Raw genomic sequence first — 19,870 nt, forward strand, 5'->3', positions numbered from 1 at the left:
ATAAAAAATAACGTTTTTCATGTGTTATAGCTATGCAAATAATAGCAAAATAAAAACTGATGTTACTTCAAAAAATTTCGATGCATGTTTTGAAATATAAACTGCGTGTATATAAGTGTGTTTCAAAGTATAAATTTAAAATATAAACTAAATAAAACTGTTTGAAAACTAATAATGGATTTCTAAAATCAATGTTGTTGCTTAAACGTAAATAAAATAAAGTTTTAAAGTTAAAGTTACGATTTTTATGTTAAAGAATTTAAAAATCCTGAATTTTAATGCCATAGAAAGTATAAATATGCATAGCTAAATAGAATTTCATCGTATGAATATCGTCTGTAAGAAAGTTAAAAGAACATCATTATCCTTATAAAGATAGTTAAAAGAAGTAAGTATTTAGTAGAAAAATAAAGTAACCTCAAATTTTTGCTTTAAGTATCCAAGGTAATGAATTTGTTGCAGTTGGTTATTTAGGATTTTAAATCTTTCTGATCATTAGCTTTCAACCAAAAATATAATTATTTTTTAGTAATGTAATTGAATGATATAAAAAAAACCAGTCGTCATGCATTCATTCATAAACAAAAACAAAAAAATTCTTAACTCGGGGAGTGATTTATAAAGACTTTTAGACGAAAATATATATATATTTTTTTAAAAATTTATAATTTTGTAGTGCTAATATTATATTTTACTAAACCAGTTTGCTAATGTAAATAAATTTGCCCAATTAAAGTTATTTAATTATTTATAAAAAATAATTCATAAAAGTAGAACGTGTTTTTATGTACTAAAATTGTTAAAAAGCTGATGAAACCTAAAAAATGGTTTATTTACTTAAACGTCCTTAATTATGGAATCTTTACTGTTCATTATAAAGAAACGATATTCTAATTTACTACTTCGCAAATCAAAATATATATGTAAGCATTATTTCCCAGTTTATATGTATTAAAAATTTTTCTTACGAAAAGTACTCAAATGAATTTTGACTTCAATAATTTTTTAATTTAGTAAGCTTGCTTATTGCTAATAGTTAATAAAATATTTTAGTGCAGATTAATTTTTTATTATGAGGACCAGAAATTGTCTTTAAGAATTCAAAATAGATATTCATTACGGTTTGAAATCACCAGATAAGTATGTTTGAAGTCCTTGAACTAAAAAGAATGTGGGGAAGCACATTTTGTCCCCTACCCCCAATTCTAAGAAACATTCCTTTCAAGTACGGAAAAGCTGCTCAGTAGGAGGTCGTTGATTACTTCTATGTATAGAACAAGCTAAAAGATTCATTTGGCGAAAAGGGTGTAAAAAGAAGGAGATAAACGTAGCCCCTAGTTTTCTTCTTTCTTCGAAAAATAGAAATGGTGGCACTAAGTAACAAGTAAGTAACAAGTTTTTTCTCTTTAGTTCATGTAATTTAAAAAATTTTTTAACTTATTTATTAAATAGCTTTTTAAAATTAGTTTAATTCGCTTTGATTTTATTTGCTAAGTTTTTAGAAATTATGTTTTATAACTATAATACTTCAGTTGGCTATTTTATCTTATGCTTTCCTGTTGTTTAGTTTAAGCTGCTAGTTTAGTTTTAAAATGAATTAGACGATTTTTTTAATTAATAAAAGTTCAATTAACTCTATCTAATAAAAGAAAAATTTATGATTTCTTATGCTTTAATTAAAAATGCTTCTTTCATTTTTCGGAAGCATTGATTAATTTAATAATTTACTTCATTTCGGTAGCCATATTTTTTCTCTGAAGGATTGTTAAAAAACATTATTTGAATTATCTAAACCGCGGGTGTCACTTATTGTTTCAAATAATAATTTTGATTAGATATAAGAAGAAATATTTTTTTGAACCACCATAAAATAAATAAATAAATAGTAAGAGTTTAAATTTTCTCATCTCTAATTAGTTACTTTATATTTAAATTATACTTTAATTTTGATATTTTTCTGCTTTGACTTTTTTAAATTAAAAAAAATAATAATAACGTTGGTAAACATGTAAAAATTGTTCCACTAAACACTTCCACTTTTAAAGTTTTTTTGAGTATTTTCAGAATATATTTTTAAACAATTTAAATATTTGTTTTGATACTCAATATAATATATTCTTTGTTCTAAATAAATAAATAACAAAATGACATATTAAATAGAAGGACAGTATTTCTAATTTTTATTTTGTTGTTTTTATACTTCTTTTGCATTTAATGAATTGCTGTAGAGGTATAAGAACATTTCAAATCTTTATATTAAGTTTAATTTTACGATTAAATTTGTTTTAAAATGAATTAATTCGTTATAAAATTATTATGTTGTAAAACTGAATTTTTTATAAAGCAAATTTAATTTAAAATTACGTTCAATTTTTTTGAATAGAAATTAGAATATTATTTCATGGTTATTATTTTTAAAATTTATTCATAAGTATAATAATATTTTCTGTATAATAATTTTTTTCATGAAATAAAGCTTTTTGTATTAAATATTGTTGGTCCTCAATGCTATAAAGACGATTACTAATTCTTTTTTTCCAGTTATTGTGCAAAATCTATAATTTATCTTCTTCTTAATTTACTATTTTGAGTTTTTAAATGGTTGTTAATTCTAAAATATACCTGTTCAGCCTTCACCTTTGACAATTTTGTGTTTAAGAAAGTGTATACATTTTCTACAAAAAAGAATTTTTATTAATTGTTTAATTAAAATTTATGATGATAACTGTGTAGTGGAAATATATAATCTAAAAATTGTTGGAAACTATTCCTCAAAAATTCAGGAAATTATATTTTTAAAATTGAGAGGGAGCCCTAACTAACAAAAGCTTTATTTAGAATTTGTCTATTTATTTTAATTCTAATTTATCTATTTATTTTAATTCTAATTGGCTAAAAGACTAGTTCTTTTTCTAAATTAGAATCAAAAAAATTTTAAGAGAAAATTTGGTAAGGTAAAATTTGGTAAACATTCAACTTATCGTCAGTTACCAAAAATATAAATATTCGCCGTAATTTTAATATATGATCCTTCTCTTTCCTTTAAATCAAAATTAATTTCATTTAAATCAAAAAATTGTTTTTAACAAAAATTATAAAATATAATTAGTTAGAAACAGTTTTGATTTTGTTGATTTTTAACTGTTTTTATGACGATCATACTCTAATTTATTCCTTTTCTTTTATGGAAAGACAGGGCGAAAGATCCAAGAAATGCTAATCCAGCGATCAACAGCCATCAACAGCTAAATAAGGTAAGAACATAGTGAAACATTAAATATTAATATTTTTTTCAATTAAATCACATATTTTTGATTTGCAAAAGAATTTTGATTTTTTTAATTAATAATTATTGTGCTTATCAAAATTAAGTTCACTTTATGTATTTCTCTAACACAGTCTTTATTAATAACAAGTGTTTTTATTACTCATATAAGCTTTTATATTTATATTTTTGCAATATTCTTATTTAATAATTTCTTAATAAGGTTTCGTAATAAATGAAAAATGCACTTTATAAATGTATAAATTAGGTGAAAAGATGTGCTGAAAATTTTATATCATTACGATATTTTAGTATTTGTTTTCTCTGTTTTCATGCCTGTTATAACATTTTTTTATCATTCTATTTTTTTAATTAGTTAGAAAACAAAATTTTAAAAGAAATTATTTTTACTGTTAAAATAACTACGTAAAGTTATGAATGAATAACGAAATATTTTTCGTTATTTTATTTGAAATGATAATATTATATAACATTTCATTTTTCCATAAGTTTCACCAGCATATAATATTCGTATTAAAGCAATTATTTTAGCAAATATTTTTTACTTAAAAAAATACATGAAAAAAATTAAAAACTTTGTCCACATTAAATTTGGGCTGAAAGGCTAAAAGTATTCCCCTACAAGCTCGTGCTAAGTTTTATTGAATTTATCAATTCACATTTAGTTCCTCTAACACACCACATGCTTAGAGTATAAACAAGATAAATGATAAACAATGAACTTATTGTCATATTCCATAACTGAAATAAAAATATTTACATTAATCTTCATACATGATTTTAGAAACAGTTTTTTTTTTAATGTTTCGATTTTGTTGTTTTTGTTTTAACTAATTTTACAACTATCATATTCTAATTATAGTTTTTTTTTTCTTTCATAGGGAGTCAGGATGGAAGATCAACAATGAAGATAAAACTCAAAATTTAAAAATCAACAAAAAGGATGGTAAGAAATAAATTTATATTTTACCTTAGGTTACCATATGGTTGAAAAGAAACCAGTTTTTTTTGTTTAAACTGGGGGTTTTGTGTTTTTTTAAAACAATTTGTGGAACATTATTTTAAGCCAATTGAAATTAACCGAGCCAATTCAAGGTCTTTCATAGCATTTAACTATTCCTTTAACTATTAATTAATATTTTCAATAAACAACTAAAAATATCCACTCTTTTCTTTAAATATATTAACAAAATATCTAATAAAAAAGGAAAGAACTAAATATTTAAGTATGCAGCTTTATTTAGCAAGCAAAATAAACATTCAGCATTTAAATTTGATTTTAGTGATACCATAAAGAATGATTTTCTACCTTGCTTGCCCGTAATATAGAAATGCTATATTTCAATATTGTTTAATTAATGTTATTATTTAGATGTGTATAATTTATGATATTAGTATGTAATTAAATTTCATGGAACATAATTATTTTTTAATCCATTAACATAATATAAATTTTTATATATTTAAGGCAATATATCATATATATTTTATATGAATGATAATTAAAAAGTGTTTTCTTATATGGTGCATTATAATTATTTGATAAAAAAGATACAAAATTGATAAGGAAAGATATAATAAAAGTAAGTTTTTATACTAATAGTTTAATAATAAAGTATAAATTTTCTCTCCATTTATTTTAGCATAATAGTTTATTTAATAAGTTAAATAATATCCGAGTTCATAGTCCTGAAATTTCTGAATTCCTGATAAAGAAAAAAAAACTTTATTCTCATGTTTTTTTAGCTTTTTGCTCTGATTTCTGACAATGTCTGTGTTCGATTTTGTTGTTTTTGTTATCACATATTCTACAAATACTAATGCAGTTCCTAAAACTATCAGTTTGAATAATCAAAAGATTTGTATTTCTGATGTAATATATATATATACATATACATATATATATATATATATAAATGCCAAGACACATATATTTACTTTGCCTTCCTTTCAAAATAATTGAAACTCCACTTAAAAGTAATTTATTAAGGATGTCACGAATTTAATTGCAGATTTTAAATAAATATTGGTATGAAATAATATTAAATAATTGATACTGGTTACAGAAGTACTATTAACATTTCCTAATTATCAATCTCAAACTGTTACGAATCGCTCATTAATAGAATTAAAAAAATTATTCAAGCTTTGTTTCTGGAATTAAAAAATTTATATTTAGAGCAAATTATACTTTTTTGTTAATTTTTTTTTACAGTTAACTGATAAATGTATAATGTACCAGCAATTTGGTTATTAATATAATGTCGCATTAAATAAAATTAAATATAACATGAATATTGTTAATAAATTGTTGGGTTTAAGAAAATCATTTAAAAAAAAAATTTTTTTCTACGTTTACCATTCAAAACATTGAATGAATTGTTTTCATAACACTTAACATTACTTTAAAATATTATTATAGCTACAATAGTTAACATTTCTAACTAAGATGGTTAAAATTATTTAATTATTACAAAACTAATTGAATAAATAGAATTATAATTATGTTTTTCATTCTCAATTTGGTAATGAATGTTAAAGTTTGTGATACTATTTTTCAATTAGATATCTAAAGCAGATTAAATTAGTTTAGATCAGATTGCATTGCTGAAAAAACTTTTTTAAATTACTTTGGGTAGAATAAGTCTTGATATCTATGAGCTACATATATATGAACTGCATTTAAATAATTAAAAAATGAAATGTGAATAATTTTAATATGTTTGGCAGTTGATCTATTTTAAAAAATAATAATTTGCTTGCATATCCCTTTCACCATTTCTTAGTAAATAACCTTATTAATGGAAAAAAAAGAAGACTTGAATTAAACATACTATAAATAATGTTTTTATTAGTTACATAGTATAAAAAGTATTTATAATTATAATAGTTAAATGATAAGTTTATTTAAGTAATTGATTTTTTTCAAATCTATTTCTTTAAATCAATACTTTTCTTAAGTATAATCATTAAAGGGATGTATGACTATAATAATTTACATACATATCTCTTTTATTATTTCTTAGTGAAATACTATCATTATCTCTGAAATCAGATCTTAGTTGTTTTTTTTAAATGCAACCTAAAGAATGCATATTTATTAACTAAATTCAATATCATATTTTTATAATTAAATTAATAATTTTTTGTAAAAATAATCAGCTTGTCTTAATCCATGGCTTTTAATAAATCAGTTGATTTAAATCAATGATATTTTTTTTTTCTGTGAACATTTAATATATCTATAGTAAAATAAATTGCTTTATTTTTTGCAGGAAAAATGCTCATTGAAATAAAGCTTCTGGAATGGGATAAAGAAAATATATTTGTCCATATGTAAATAGTGTATACAGATGTATTGATTTGTTACAAGGAAATAAAACTCCTTCATGGTTTATTTTAAGCTTTATTGTTGTTAAAATTCCTGTTTTTATATATTTAAAATTACTAAAATGGTGTATTATTTACTAGTACAAAATATTTTTTTTTTGAAAAAACTATTTATGATATATACTGTTTATCTAATATTTAATAAAATTAATGACTTGATGAATATACACAAAATTATAGGATAAATAAACTTTTGTGTGTAAGTTTCTATCAATAAAAGCTAGATGTAGGTTTTAAATATATAAGCATTATTTTAAAAACTTAAATAACTTATTTATTGAGTTGCATTGTGTTTTATTTTAGAATAAAAATTTGTACTTAATTTCCTCTATCTCAAAATGCTTAAAAAATTTAAATACTCAATTCAAAAAGATTTTTTTTTATATGCTTCTACTTTAAATGATAGCGCTTATAATTGTTTAAAATGAAATAAAAAAAAGTCTATTTTATTGTACGAAGATTCATTGGACATTTGGTTATAAATTAAATAATTGTTTTACACCATTTTGTTTTTTATATTGTCATAAAACAGTATGCATGTAATGACAGTTGTTGTTATATTACAATATAAAAAGCTAAGAATCAATAAATTACTATCACTGATATCAGCCGAGTAGAACAAACACTCGTGACAATTTATGTTCCCTAAATAAGAATTGTAACAAAATGCAGCAAGAAGCCTTTGAAATTAAAAGCTAAGTTCTAATAATAAAAAATAAAAAAAATGCCGAGACACCTAAAATAAAGGTGTGATACCGGCAAGGACGCCATTAAAACTTTCTATTGAACCGAGTTTGAGGTGAGTTAAGGGTGGTGCATTGGTAAATAAGGCAAAGAAGTTCGCCTAAACACCTGAAATAAAGGTGCGATATAGGCGAAAACGGCATAGACGTTTTCTAATCAGCCTACAGTTAAGGTGCCTTAACGGCAAGCGAGGCAACGACGTATGCCAGTGAACGTATTCAGCTTTTGATAAAAAGGCAAAAAAGACATCATAAAGGTTCAATAAAAGCCTTTACGGCAATTTTCTCTTTATTCTGTGAAAAAAAAAATTTTCCCCGGTATTTAACAGGCAAAAATGGCAAAGCAATCCAGAGGCAACAAAATAGTCCCGGTCCTTCAACGATTGCCAGAAGTTTGCCTGAAATGCCATGCACTGGCCCTCATTCTGGCCCAGATTTCACTTTATTAACGGAACCGATACGGCAATGAAAAGCCCGCCGTAATGGCACTTTAGGTGAGCCGGCATTGTCCCTTCACTAGCCCAAAAGTTGTGTGCTTGTTGGGAGTGCTCTTTATAAAATTCATTGAAATAATTTTCTTTAAAACAATATCATAAGTCAAATGTTTAACTAATGTTGTTTGTTTCAAATTAGCACTATTATTTTAAGACATTCAGTATTTGTAAATGAAAAATTGTCAATTTCTTGTTGCATATTCTATAGAAAAGAAAAACACTAGATAAAATTCTTTAATTTTTTTTCTTTCCTAATGGAAATTAGAATATATTAAGAATTCCAATCTAACATGGTTTCCTAGATTAGATGAGTTAATTGGCTTTGTTTTTACATCTGGGCAATTCCATGGTGTCGGAAAAAAATGAACATTAATTTCTTAGAAAGACTATGTAATAAAACAAAAGTTTATAATCATCAAATTTTTACATTAAATATTTAGTATATCATAACCTATCGAAAAACAATTTGATTTATAAAAACTGATTATTATAATTTTAATTTAAATGGATTAAAGTGCTGCTTTCGGATGCAAATCGCGAGAAAGCAAAAAAAAGTATTACTAATTTACAAATTGTCTAAACTCTGTGAATTTGTTTGTAATTTAAATTTAAACTTGACTGAATTTTGAAGCTGACATTTGAATAAAAAATTCTATGTAGTTGTTTGTGAAAGATGATACATAATTAATTTGAAATTTTTTACTTTAGTGTCAGATGTAAATTTCTCAAATTGTATAGAAATTTTAGTTAATGATAACCATTATAATGACTGAAAATTACTTTAATTTTAATCTTAATGCTATAAATATTACTTTTTACTTAAATAGCTTCTTTAAATTTAAATTATCTTCTATTTCCTGTTGCAATGGTCAGATTAATATGTTTCATAACATTTTCCATCTTATAAAAGTTAGTTGAAAAATCACTCATTTAACTATGCAATGTACATTAACAACAATGAAATACATTAACATCAATGTAATATATAAACAAGAATATGAATAAAACTCATATTTGAGCAATATTTTCTTAAATTTAATAATTTTAAAAATCATGGAATAAAAACTTTTTATAAAAAACAAAATATGGGAAAAATGTTGAAAAAATTCACTATTTTTATACGCAATAAAAAAAAATTCGATTGAAAAAAAAAATAATAATCACTGTACATTAAAAGGAAAAAAAACAATTTTTTACTGTATTATTAGCCTATAAGAAATTTTTCTGGGCACAAGAAAAATGATAATACATAATAGCTTTATTTACTGCCTGCATAAAATTAAACAATATTTACCGATTTGCATTTTACTTCTATTTAGTGGCATAGCTAGCTGTGAACAAGCAAGAAGATATGTCCAGTTGTAACATAAAAGATGGGCCAAATTTTTGGAAAAAAATTTAATAGGAATTCTAGAATAAATTTTAATCTTTTCTTTATACCCCCTCTCCAGTTTCGTTGACCAATTTAAGACCCAATAAATAACTAATAATTTTTATCCCATTTACCTAAAAATTGAATAGGATGTGAGTTATTGTTTTAGTTTGCTATGCAAGTAGGTTTAATATTTTTAATACAAAATTATTTTTTTTCTTTACACAAAAATATAAATAAATAACTACAGAATGTTCTGAAATTATTTTTTCTCTAAATACACAAATGTTTCAAGCTCTAAGCAAAATGATTGATTTAAAATGTTCTAAATGAAATTAAATTGTTACTAAAAAAATTAAAACTGAGTTGCTTACCTCAAAAAAATAAATAAAATTAAATTTAAAAAATATATTAAAACTTCATTAATCAATTTTAAGTAACAATATAAATAACTTAAAGTACAGCTTAGTTGCAAAAATTTTATTAGGTTCCGAGGTGAAATACATTATTGTAAATTAACCTTCAGGAATATTTATATTGTTTCTTTTCATATATTACTTCATTTTATAAAGAAAATGTGAAATAAGAGATGAAAATAAATAAAAACAAATGTAATGAAAAGAAAAGCAGTGGTGTCTGACTGAGTGGTGTGTATAAATAACTAATTTAAAATAAAAAATATTATTATCAAAATCTTGTTTTAAACAGAAAAAAATAATTGATTATATTGAATCCTAGTGCTACAGTACAATTAATTATGTATTTTGGTATCACACGTAAAATATCAAAAGTTCCTTGAGAATTTTTTTTGTAAATCAAAATGAGACATGTTTCTACATATTTGTGCAAGATAACCTGCTTTGTTATAGTTTACTTTAATTATTATTCTTTCCATTTTCTATTATTAGTGTGAATTAAAAAAAAAAAACTGTACTTGGTAACAGATTCCCTTACCATGGTTGAAAATTTCAAATGATGTTGCCCTTCATTTAACAGCCTATGACTTATTGAAAACTGATATTTATAAGTTAAAAATCATTGTTTCTAAATCTTTTACTTTGGAAATGATACTTTGGAAATGTATCTCTTTCTCTATAACATTTTGAGTCTCTAATTGTAGTACCATCTGTAGAATCTGTAATCAGCAGGTCTGGCCTGCATTTATCAATCCACCCTGGTCCCAAGTGACGATCTGGAGTGGTGTTAAAATTCCCCTAAAACAGATGTATTTCAGAATATGCACAAACAGAAAACATGCGTTGAAATGTAAAAACATAAATGTGGATAAAAGAAACCGCATTACAGATACACCTACACTTTAAGAAATATACATAATTTAAATTTTAAAGAAATAAATGGCTAATATTTTTATAAATTTGTCAGCTGTATTTCTCTTCAATCTATTGCAGTTTATAGTACTATATAAGCAGACCACTTGCAGTGCATAACTATAGTAGTTTACTCAGATAGTACAAATTTCCTTGTTTATCTGTTAATTCCTATTTCCAGTAAAGATAAAAAAAAGTTACTTTATTTTCCACATTATTTCAAAATTTGTAACTAGATTTTCAATTAACAACTACCTCATTCAGTTTAAAAGGTTTAATTAAATATTAAAATGAATTACAATTTGCTAAAAAAAATAATAGTTAACTTACATATAAGCTAAAATGACAAATGTAGGTATTTCCCTAATAATGTTATTTATTATTCGTAAAAAAAATTAAGCTTACATCAATTTTAATTTCATTTTTTTGTGTTACAAAATTTATTTATTAAAACAATAATAATAAGAAGAAAATAGGGAGATGGATGAGTTGCAAAAGGTCTTCTATTTCAACATAGGATGAATTTGGTTCTTGATAAGAGGTCAACATAGACATAACATAAACTTAGTAGGCTTTACTGTATGAAAAAGAAACTGAAATACTTCTGACAAGTATGGGTAAGTATTATGTTTTAGAAATGCAAATCAATGTGAATAAAATAAATTTTTCACAGACTTTCCAAAAATAACTCTAATAATAAAATTATAATACTTAAAGCCTAGCTTTCCTCCCATTTCAAAAACACAAAAGCTCAATCAAAATAAATATAAGAAACTATAAACCAATTAATTATTTACAATGACAATAGTTGAGAAAAAAAGACTTACTGTGTAGACTACTGATTGTGATCTTACTTTTATCAAAAACATTGCAAAACCCAATACATGTCCAGCATAACAAGCTGTGATTTCAAGGTCATCAACAACCTGCATAAACAATATTTTATTTTAGGGTGCATAGCCAGATTTTTCAACAAAACATAAGCACTCTTTAAGTACGTTTTATGCACTCAAAAAATATTTTTAATCACTTTAAAAAAAAATCATAATTAGGATCTGTGCACTAATAAAAATTATTTTTTTCTATTGTTTAAAGTTCTTAATTTATACACATAAAATCAATAAAATTCAATAACATTTTAAGAAACTTAACATAAACATGATAAAATAAGTAGTTTCTGATAAATATTGAAGAGAAAATTGTGAAAATCGTGCTTTTTCGTAATTTAAAACCCCAATCAACACGGCAAAGAAAAAATCTCTCTTTAAAAGATAGAATTAAACACTTTTTTCAAATCCCGAATAGAAGAAGCATCTTTAACAGCTTTTAAAAAACATAAATAAAAAATAAACACTTTTAAACACTTTTTAAAAACGCTACGCACCCTGTATTTAAATAAAGGGAAATTTAATTTTTCATTACATCTCCAAAAATATTTTGAATTAATAAATAAATATAGTAAGAAATATATATAATAACTCATTTATGCAGCAAAACTGAAAACCAGTGCCTTAGTTATGATTGGCTGGTCTATTATGTTACAAAAATAAATTAACAAAAGACCAAGGTTTTAAAAATTTATACTGTAAGTCATAAGCACTTGACCTCATTTTTTATTAATTGATAAATTTTTTTGTTTGATTTCAGTAGTTATCATAAATTTTGAAAACATACAAGAAAGGGAATATTGGGAGTTATGTTTTAATTATGTAAATACTTTTCAATGTAAATGCTTTTAATGTAAATACTTTTCAATGTAAATGCTTAAAACTTTTCAAACTAACTGTTGTAAATTCTTGCGTTTTTTTTTTTTTTTTTTTTTTTTTTTTTGCCGAAGCATTTTCAAGTAGGAAAAAAAAGTGTAGTAAAAATTAAAAATTAACTTTAGAAAATCAGTAAGAATCTGGCAAAAATATTAAATTTTTTTTTTTTAATTTTTAAATAACTTCACATAGAAATACTTATAAATTATGTTATTTTATGCCAAATAAAAATTTATGTAACTTTTTTCGTTTGTGTTCACTCATAAGAGTATAACCTGAAACAAAATTTCAGAGTCATGCTAATGTCAATACAGTCATTTACTTGCCTTCAGTTAATATTTATGCTGTCTCATAATAGAAAAAATAATTATTAGTAAGTAATTTTAAAAACTGAATAAATAAAATTAACATGTTAATGTATTAGGAAGTATTTTTTCTTAAACTGATTTATATGCTACAGTGTAAAGTAGAAAGCTAAAAGTCCTGCCTGATGATTTCCTCTTAAATTTGCTTGAAGCATTTCCGAAATTTATAAATTTAGAATAGGGTTTAAACTTTTATAAATGGCATACCTTGCATCCTAACCGGGATAAGACACTATTTTTGCACATTCAGAATGTAATGGGATAAACTGGATGAAATGGAAGAAATCCTTAATTATCACAAAGAATAAAATTAAAATTTATGAAATTCATTGAAACTAAGTTTTTAAACAGGTTTTGTTCATTTACATTGGATTTGTAAATTTAATATAAAAGATAAAACTATAAATTCCACGTTTAAATTTATTCATAAAACAAAAAATTAAAGAAGATAAGCTTTATTAAGCTAAATTTATTGAGTATTATTCTATACTTATATTTTATTCTATACTTATATTTTATTCTATACTTATTAAGAGTAAAAGATATTAATAGAAATAAAATTAATTTCAATTAATTATCATTTGTTTCAACGCTTTCATAATATGCAATTTCACTTTTTATGTCCTAATCACACTTAAGTTTACTGCATTTAATTTATGATAAACATTTTTTTTTCAAATGAAAATCAATAAATGATATGTATTTAAATAACAAAAAAATAAATAAATAAAATAATATGCTTCCTTTATTCCTGTAAGAATTATAAATTCATAACTCTCTAAAAGATTAGGAATTAAATGACAATACTAAATATAAAAAACAAATATTATGTTATTTACTTAGTAAAATATATTAATCCTTGTTTAAAGCTACTGATTAATTTAAACATACAACTTTAAATGAGAAAAAAGAGCCCCCTGCCCAAGAGCAGTTTTGCTCCGTTGGAGTACAAACTTCATGATCTCGTTTAAACTTAGTATACAGAAATAATAAAACATGCTAGCATATAATTTATACCCCTTTGAATATCCTACTAATATAAAGCTATATTTCTTTTAATTTATTAGTGATCGAGCAATTTATAAGCAATTGATAAAAATAATTATTGATTACAGTTTCGAAAGATTGTGCGAAAATATATTTACGCCTTTAGCTTACTTGTTTTCTATAACGTTTTTTTTTTTTTTTTTTTTTTTTAATTCAAATTCTATAAGGGGTGAGATAAAAGCTTCAAACTACTAGGTAAACATCTTAAAAATGAGCAAAAACAAGAATAAATAACTTAATAATAACAAGAATAAATAAAAAGAACAAATTTCCCTTGCTATGGATGGTGTTTTCAATATAAATGTAAACAATAACAATCTTGAGCTCCATACTGTTTGTCTAAGATCTGCCAGACATTCGTCTGGAGCTGTGACGGTCACAATGGTAACTAAGGCTCTAGTTCCACAAACAAACACAACATACATATGAACACAAACATAATGGTCTTGTATGGATACAGAACCTCCTATCTAAGTTGAATTAAAATTTACATAATAATTAAAGTACTTAGGACAAAATTGTATTTAAATTTAAGTTAAATTAATTTTTAAATACGTTAAAATATTTAGATGAGTACATGATTGTCAGAGAACAGACATGTACTCTGTCCTGAATGTACAGAAGTGTATAAAATGTACAGAAAGTTACAAAGTAAGAAAAAGTATGCGCTGTGCACCTTGATGGAAGCATATCAAGTTTTAAAGCAAATGCATCCAAACATAAAACTTGGCAAATCTAAGTTTGCTGTACTACGACCTATCCATATTTTATGCGTAGGTAAAACACCATATAATGTGCTTATGGGCTATTCATGAAAATGTAAATTTACTATTAAAATCACACAGTTGTGTACCTAATAATTACATAAAATTACTAAATATAGCGACTTGTAAAACTGATTTTCTAACCATCATTGAACAGCTGACCCAAATTTAAGTTTTCGGCTACCAATGTTCATCTCTGTAGCCTTGTAATTTTTAATCCAACCCAAAATACAAGGGAACTGGTATTAATTTGTTATGAGAACTTGGAGGACTTTGTGACCCAACTGATTTCACGTGCACCAGTACCCCATTTAAAACACTGGGATTCTTTTGATGTTATCAAAGACAAGTGTAAACAGTATTAGGGAAAAATAGGGTAGTTAATTTTGTTGCCCAAATAACTGAAATTGAGAAAGAAACAAACAATGTGCATGTTTCTTAAGCATGGTCTTTTAAAACAAAAACTTTCAAATAAAACTACAAGAATGTAGCATGGGTTCACTAGTCAGTTATCATAACAGTGCTGCCAACCCCAACTTTAAATAACCGAAGAGTCACTCTTGACAGTGCTATTTCTCTTTAACTACTTGTCAAATTTGTAAGAAGTCCCCTTTATTACATTTCATGTCTACTTACGACATATTATTAGGACTTAATAAAAATGTGTTTGCAATTTTAAAAGTATCATAATAATTTATTTTACGTTTAAATGCTATAATTTAAAAAAAATTACAGATAATGTTTAGGATGGTCGAAATCACAAAATTTAATGTAAATAACAGTGTATGTCTAAAAAGTGGGATTTTATTTGCCCCCTCTGTTACAAGTACTTTGAATTAACTTGCAATTTAATTATGAGTCTCTTTTATTATTTTGTGCCAATTAATTAAATATTGCACCCTAAAGTAGCAGGGCAATTCCTTGAAAGTATCAACTTTTAAGTGAATTTTTTTTTATGAATTGCATATTTTCATTTTAAAAATATGTTCAAAAATAGCCAAAGTCTGCATATTCCTGTTTCACTTTTGATAATTTTAAGTTTTTTGAATTTTAAACTTTTTGCAGCATTCTAAAGTAATCACATGGCTGACAAGTGAATTGTTCACATTTGTGCTCAAATTGTTTTCTTGAAAAACACTTATAAAATAAAAGAAATGTATCTTTCTTCTGCAATATTTTGATAAAATTATGCATATAGTACAAAGTTTAAACATTTAAAACAGTCTTTATGTAATTTTAAGTTTAATATATAAAATAAAAGAAACTTTTTTTTGTGTCATTCCGTCACATGTTTTAGTATTTTTTTTTAAATAGCAACTGCATTTCAAAATGAAAATGTATATATTTTGGAATATAAAGCAGATATGGTATAAGAATCAATGAGAGATAAAATTTTATGCATTTGATTATTAACTTCCAATAATTTGTGTGACGGAATGACACATCTTCGGCGATGGAATAACAAAACGAGTCCTACAGAAGCTTATTCAGAAACTAGAGAATCATTTCTTTTTCAATTTACCTAATGGCTAAAACAGCTATTGGAAGACAGATAGAATGTTGAAAAGAAGCAAGATCCCCATGATATGATGAAAAAAAAGACAGAGAAAGAAAGACAAAGAAAGAAAGGCAAAGAAGAAAGTTTACATGACAAAAGCTGGACTTAAAAGATTTAGATGTGCAAACGCTGTAGTGCAAAAATTGTGTAAACAAAGAAAAAATCAAATTCTACCAACCTCTTCACATACAATTAATTTAAATTCCTCATACAAATCCTGGCAGAGTCTCGGTAAAGTAATAAAAAAAGTTGTACACTCACTTCCAAAATCACCAATAAAGGCAAAAAAAAAACAATTATTCAATCTTTATGTGAGAAGTATTTAACATCAAACTCAAAAGAAACTAATTTAAGTGCGAAAAGCAATGTCGATGAGCTGTTTAATTTGGTTAAAAAAATTTACGATCAAAACAATGTTAGTTACCAGGTATGAAGGATTCAGTCATAATACGAACTCTGACAGAGTAAAAAAGAGTGCAGATGCAATATATGCTTATATAAGTAACAAATAGTGGAACTTTTGATTCTGACCAGCTATTCTATTTAAGAGAGGGCAAAAGAGAATGACTTCAGCTGGTCTCTTGTTACAGCAGCATTGCCAGGGACAAGAGACATGCACTAGATGTTCATGTAGTTGAAAAGTGAATCATCAAAATTAGAGAATCATCAAAATGTTTTCTAATTTTAACCAAGGCGAAGTGTATGATTTGAAAGGCCACTGTTTTGAAGAGGAAATGGAAAACATGACTGAGGAGTATGCCTGCGGCTCCTTAATCATTGTTCCATACTGCGGTAAAAAAGGAGCATTTATAAGTGACGCAAATTATTTTGATAGACAAAGACGATTTAGATGCTAAAGTACTAAAATTATGCATAAATTTCCTGAGAAAGATAAGATGTGACCTTATTAGATATAAAACCAAGGCAAGGTAGATATAAAACCTCTTCAGAGACAAGCTAATTTTAAAATTGTTGAAATTTTTACTAATTCTGTTTATCAGTTACATACATATTAATCCTGTTTATCTGTTACATTCTGTTCATCATTTACATATTAATAAAACCTTTTTTTCTTCCACTTAACTTTTTGTCACTCTGACATGGTCATTCTGTCACAGTAAATAGATGTTAATAACTGCTAGCCAACCTGAGATTAATTTTTCAAATTCACACTTTACATTGCTTACACATTATACTAAAAGTGAAAAATAATTCAGAAAAATAATAGCGGCAAAATTCACAGAAACTACCAGTTCTAAGTGGCATACTAAAAGCTTGGTTGCCAAAATGTCATTCCATCACATAAATAAAAAGTATATCAAATTGAAAAAAAAAATGGAAAATCCTTTTTTTTTAGTTTATAAATCGCATTATGCCAATAATAATGATATGCATGAGAAAAAACAATGTTTATTTCAAATTAGATGCATAGAAACTTCAATTAACTGTTATTTTGCAAGTCAAAATGTCATTCCATCACATATGAAATTGCCCAGCATACTCTTGTAAAATGTTTTGTTTTCAGAAATATTAAGTATATTTTTCAGAATAAAATACTAGTGTGATTTCCCTCTGTTACGCTTGGAATTCAACAAAATAACTTGTACCAAAAAAACATATTTCAATTATACACATTTTGTTTAAAGCTTATTTAAATGCAATTTGTATAAATAGCATACATATATCAAGACTTGTTCAACCCAAAAGTAACTTAAAATAGTTGTTAACTAATATAATCTTTTTAAGACTTTTAATTTAATCTTTCTAGCTGACAAATAGTATCCTAATCTTTAACATTCATTATCAAATTAAGCTTGAAAAATATAACTATGATTTTATTTTTTCAATGATTAGTTTTTTAATACTTAAATAATGGTTTTACCCATTTTTTAAAACCCATCGTTTTACCCATTACCAGAAATGTTAACTATTTGAGCAATAATTGTGTTTCAAATAATGTTAAATATCATTAATACAATTTATTAGATATTTTAGTCAGTGAAAAAATATGATTTAAATGTAAAAAATCTTTTTTGGTTTTTTAATCATAATTTAATTTACCACAGTTTCATTTTATTTCATAAAACATTATTTTAATAAGCATATTGCAGGTCGCAGTAGGATAAAAAATGAAACCAGGACATGTTTTGAAACAATATACATATATTAGTTTACTTTTTTAAAAAAGCAAACAAAATAAAAAAATATTATAGTTTTCTCAACTTAAGTACAACAAGGGTCAATTTTAACCACAAAGAAAAATACTTTTATTATATACAGAGTTTCTTTATTCTAAATAAAAAGTTTTAAAAAATTTTCCAGTTGAATTCTTTTAATAAACATGTCATAAAAGATCAATAATTAAAAAGTTTTATTGGTACTGTGGCATTAAAAAATAATCCATTATTTATTATTCTTTCATACGAATATTTTTTAAAAATTTGCAACTAAGTCCATGATTTCTTTAATAAATCATTTTGAAGTGGAGTTGCAATAATTTTGACACGAAAGCACAGTAAATATGCGCATTTGTTTTCAAAAGTAATTTTCTGCATGAACTAAAATAAAACAAAAAATATTTAATTGAAAATACAAATCTTTCTATCATTCAAACTGATTACTTTAGAAACTGTATTAGTATTCATAGAAAATGGGATGTTCTTAGTACAAATAAATCAGAAATATCAGGACAAAAAGCTAAAAATAAAGTTAAAAATTTTTTTTTAGTCAGGAATTCAGAAATTTCAATACTACAGTCTTTGATATTATTAAACTTTATCATGTATTTAATCATGTATTAAAATTTATTATGCTAAAATTAATGAAAATAGTTTATACCTTATTTATTATGAAACTATTAATATTAAGACTTACTTTTACTATTTTACACGTATTCCATGTCATTCTTGTATCTTTTCATAAATTCATTATTATAAAATATTTATGATATATTGCACTTTAAATATATTAAAACTGGTATTGATTCAATGGATAAAAAAAAATGTTTCATAAAATTTAATTAAATACTAATATTATAAATTTTAAACAGCTAATAATGATGCTAATTAAATAATACTTAAAAATACAGCATTTTACATTACAGAAAAGCAAGGGGGAGGTCATTCTTTAACTTATACTACTAAAATAAAATTTGAATGTTGCGTTTATTTGCCTGCTAAATGAAGTGGTAAAATAACATTTTTAAAAGCATATTTAAATTATTCAGCTCGTCTCTTCCTTTTTTTATTATTTTGTTAGCATATTTAAGGTAGATATTTTTGAACTGTTTATTGAAAACATTAATTAATATTTAATGGAATAGTTAAATGCCATGAAATACATTGGACTGGTTCCCGTAATTTCAACAATGGGCTCCACAGTTTGTGCTTGTCCACAGCTGACATTGTTCCACAGATTGTTTTTTTTTTTGTTTCTTTTTTTTTTAAAAAAAAAAAACATAGTTTGAACCAAGAAAAATATGTGATATTTCTGATCAAGCTACAAGAAATAATAATTCCCTTTTTTGCAAGATGTTCCCTAATTTTTACAAGAGAGCATTTTGACTTTGTGTCACTTGGCACATTTGAATTTGCTATGCATCTTTCTAAATCTAAGAGGAAAAATCTAAATATCTAGACAGGATTTTTTTTTCCTCTTTAAAACATATATACTCCCTTAAAGCTTGATTTAATAAAATGGTGATGATTTTATTCTCTGAAATTAGCTCTTAAAATCAGCCAATTACATAATCCAGTTATTT

At 24.5% G+C, this 19,870-nt stretch overlaps 2 long non-coding RNA genes across 15 annotated transcripts in view; one reads left to right on the forward strand and one right to left on the reverse strand.

The window, feature by feature from the left end:
- Positions 1–19,870, reverse strand: part of LOC147801977 (uncharacterized) — a 53,000-nt gene that overhangs the window by 25,423 nt on the left and 7,707 nt on the right. For 5 of the 14 annotated variants that reach the window (XR_015430147.1, XR_015430149.1, XR_015430138.1 and 2 more), the window contains exons 4-5: positions 11,441–11,539; positions 7,108–10,499 (exon numbers count right to left, since the gene is read on the reverse strand). The exons of 4 other annotated variants lie outside the window; for them this stretch is intronic. This is a non-coding gene — a long non-coding RNA (uncharacterized LOC147801977). Of the gene's footprint in view, positions 1–7,107; positions 10,500–11,440; positions 11,540–19,870 lie in introns of those variants that run through there. 5 more of the 14 variants (XR_015430140.1, XR_015430139.1, XR_015430146.1 and 2 more) reach the window with 2 other exon arrangements.
- Positions 1,121–4,232, forward strand: LOC147801978 (uncharacterized). Its single transcript, XR_015430167.1, has 3 exons — positions 1,121–1,384; positions 3,193–3,254; positions 4,168–4,232. It is a non-coding gene; the product is annotated as an uncharacterized LOC147801978 (long non-coding RNA).

This window comes from Parasteatoda tepidariorum, chromosome 11, assembly GCF_982258835.1.
Source record: "Parasteatoda tepidariorum strain Cologne lab strain chromosome 11, Ptep-v5.0, whole genome shotgun sequence".
NCBI classification, from domain to species: domain Eukaryota; kingdom Metazoa; phylum Arthropoda; class Arachnida; order Araneae; family Theridiidae; genus Parasteatoda; species Parasteatoda tepidariorum.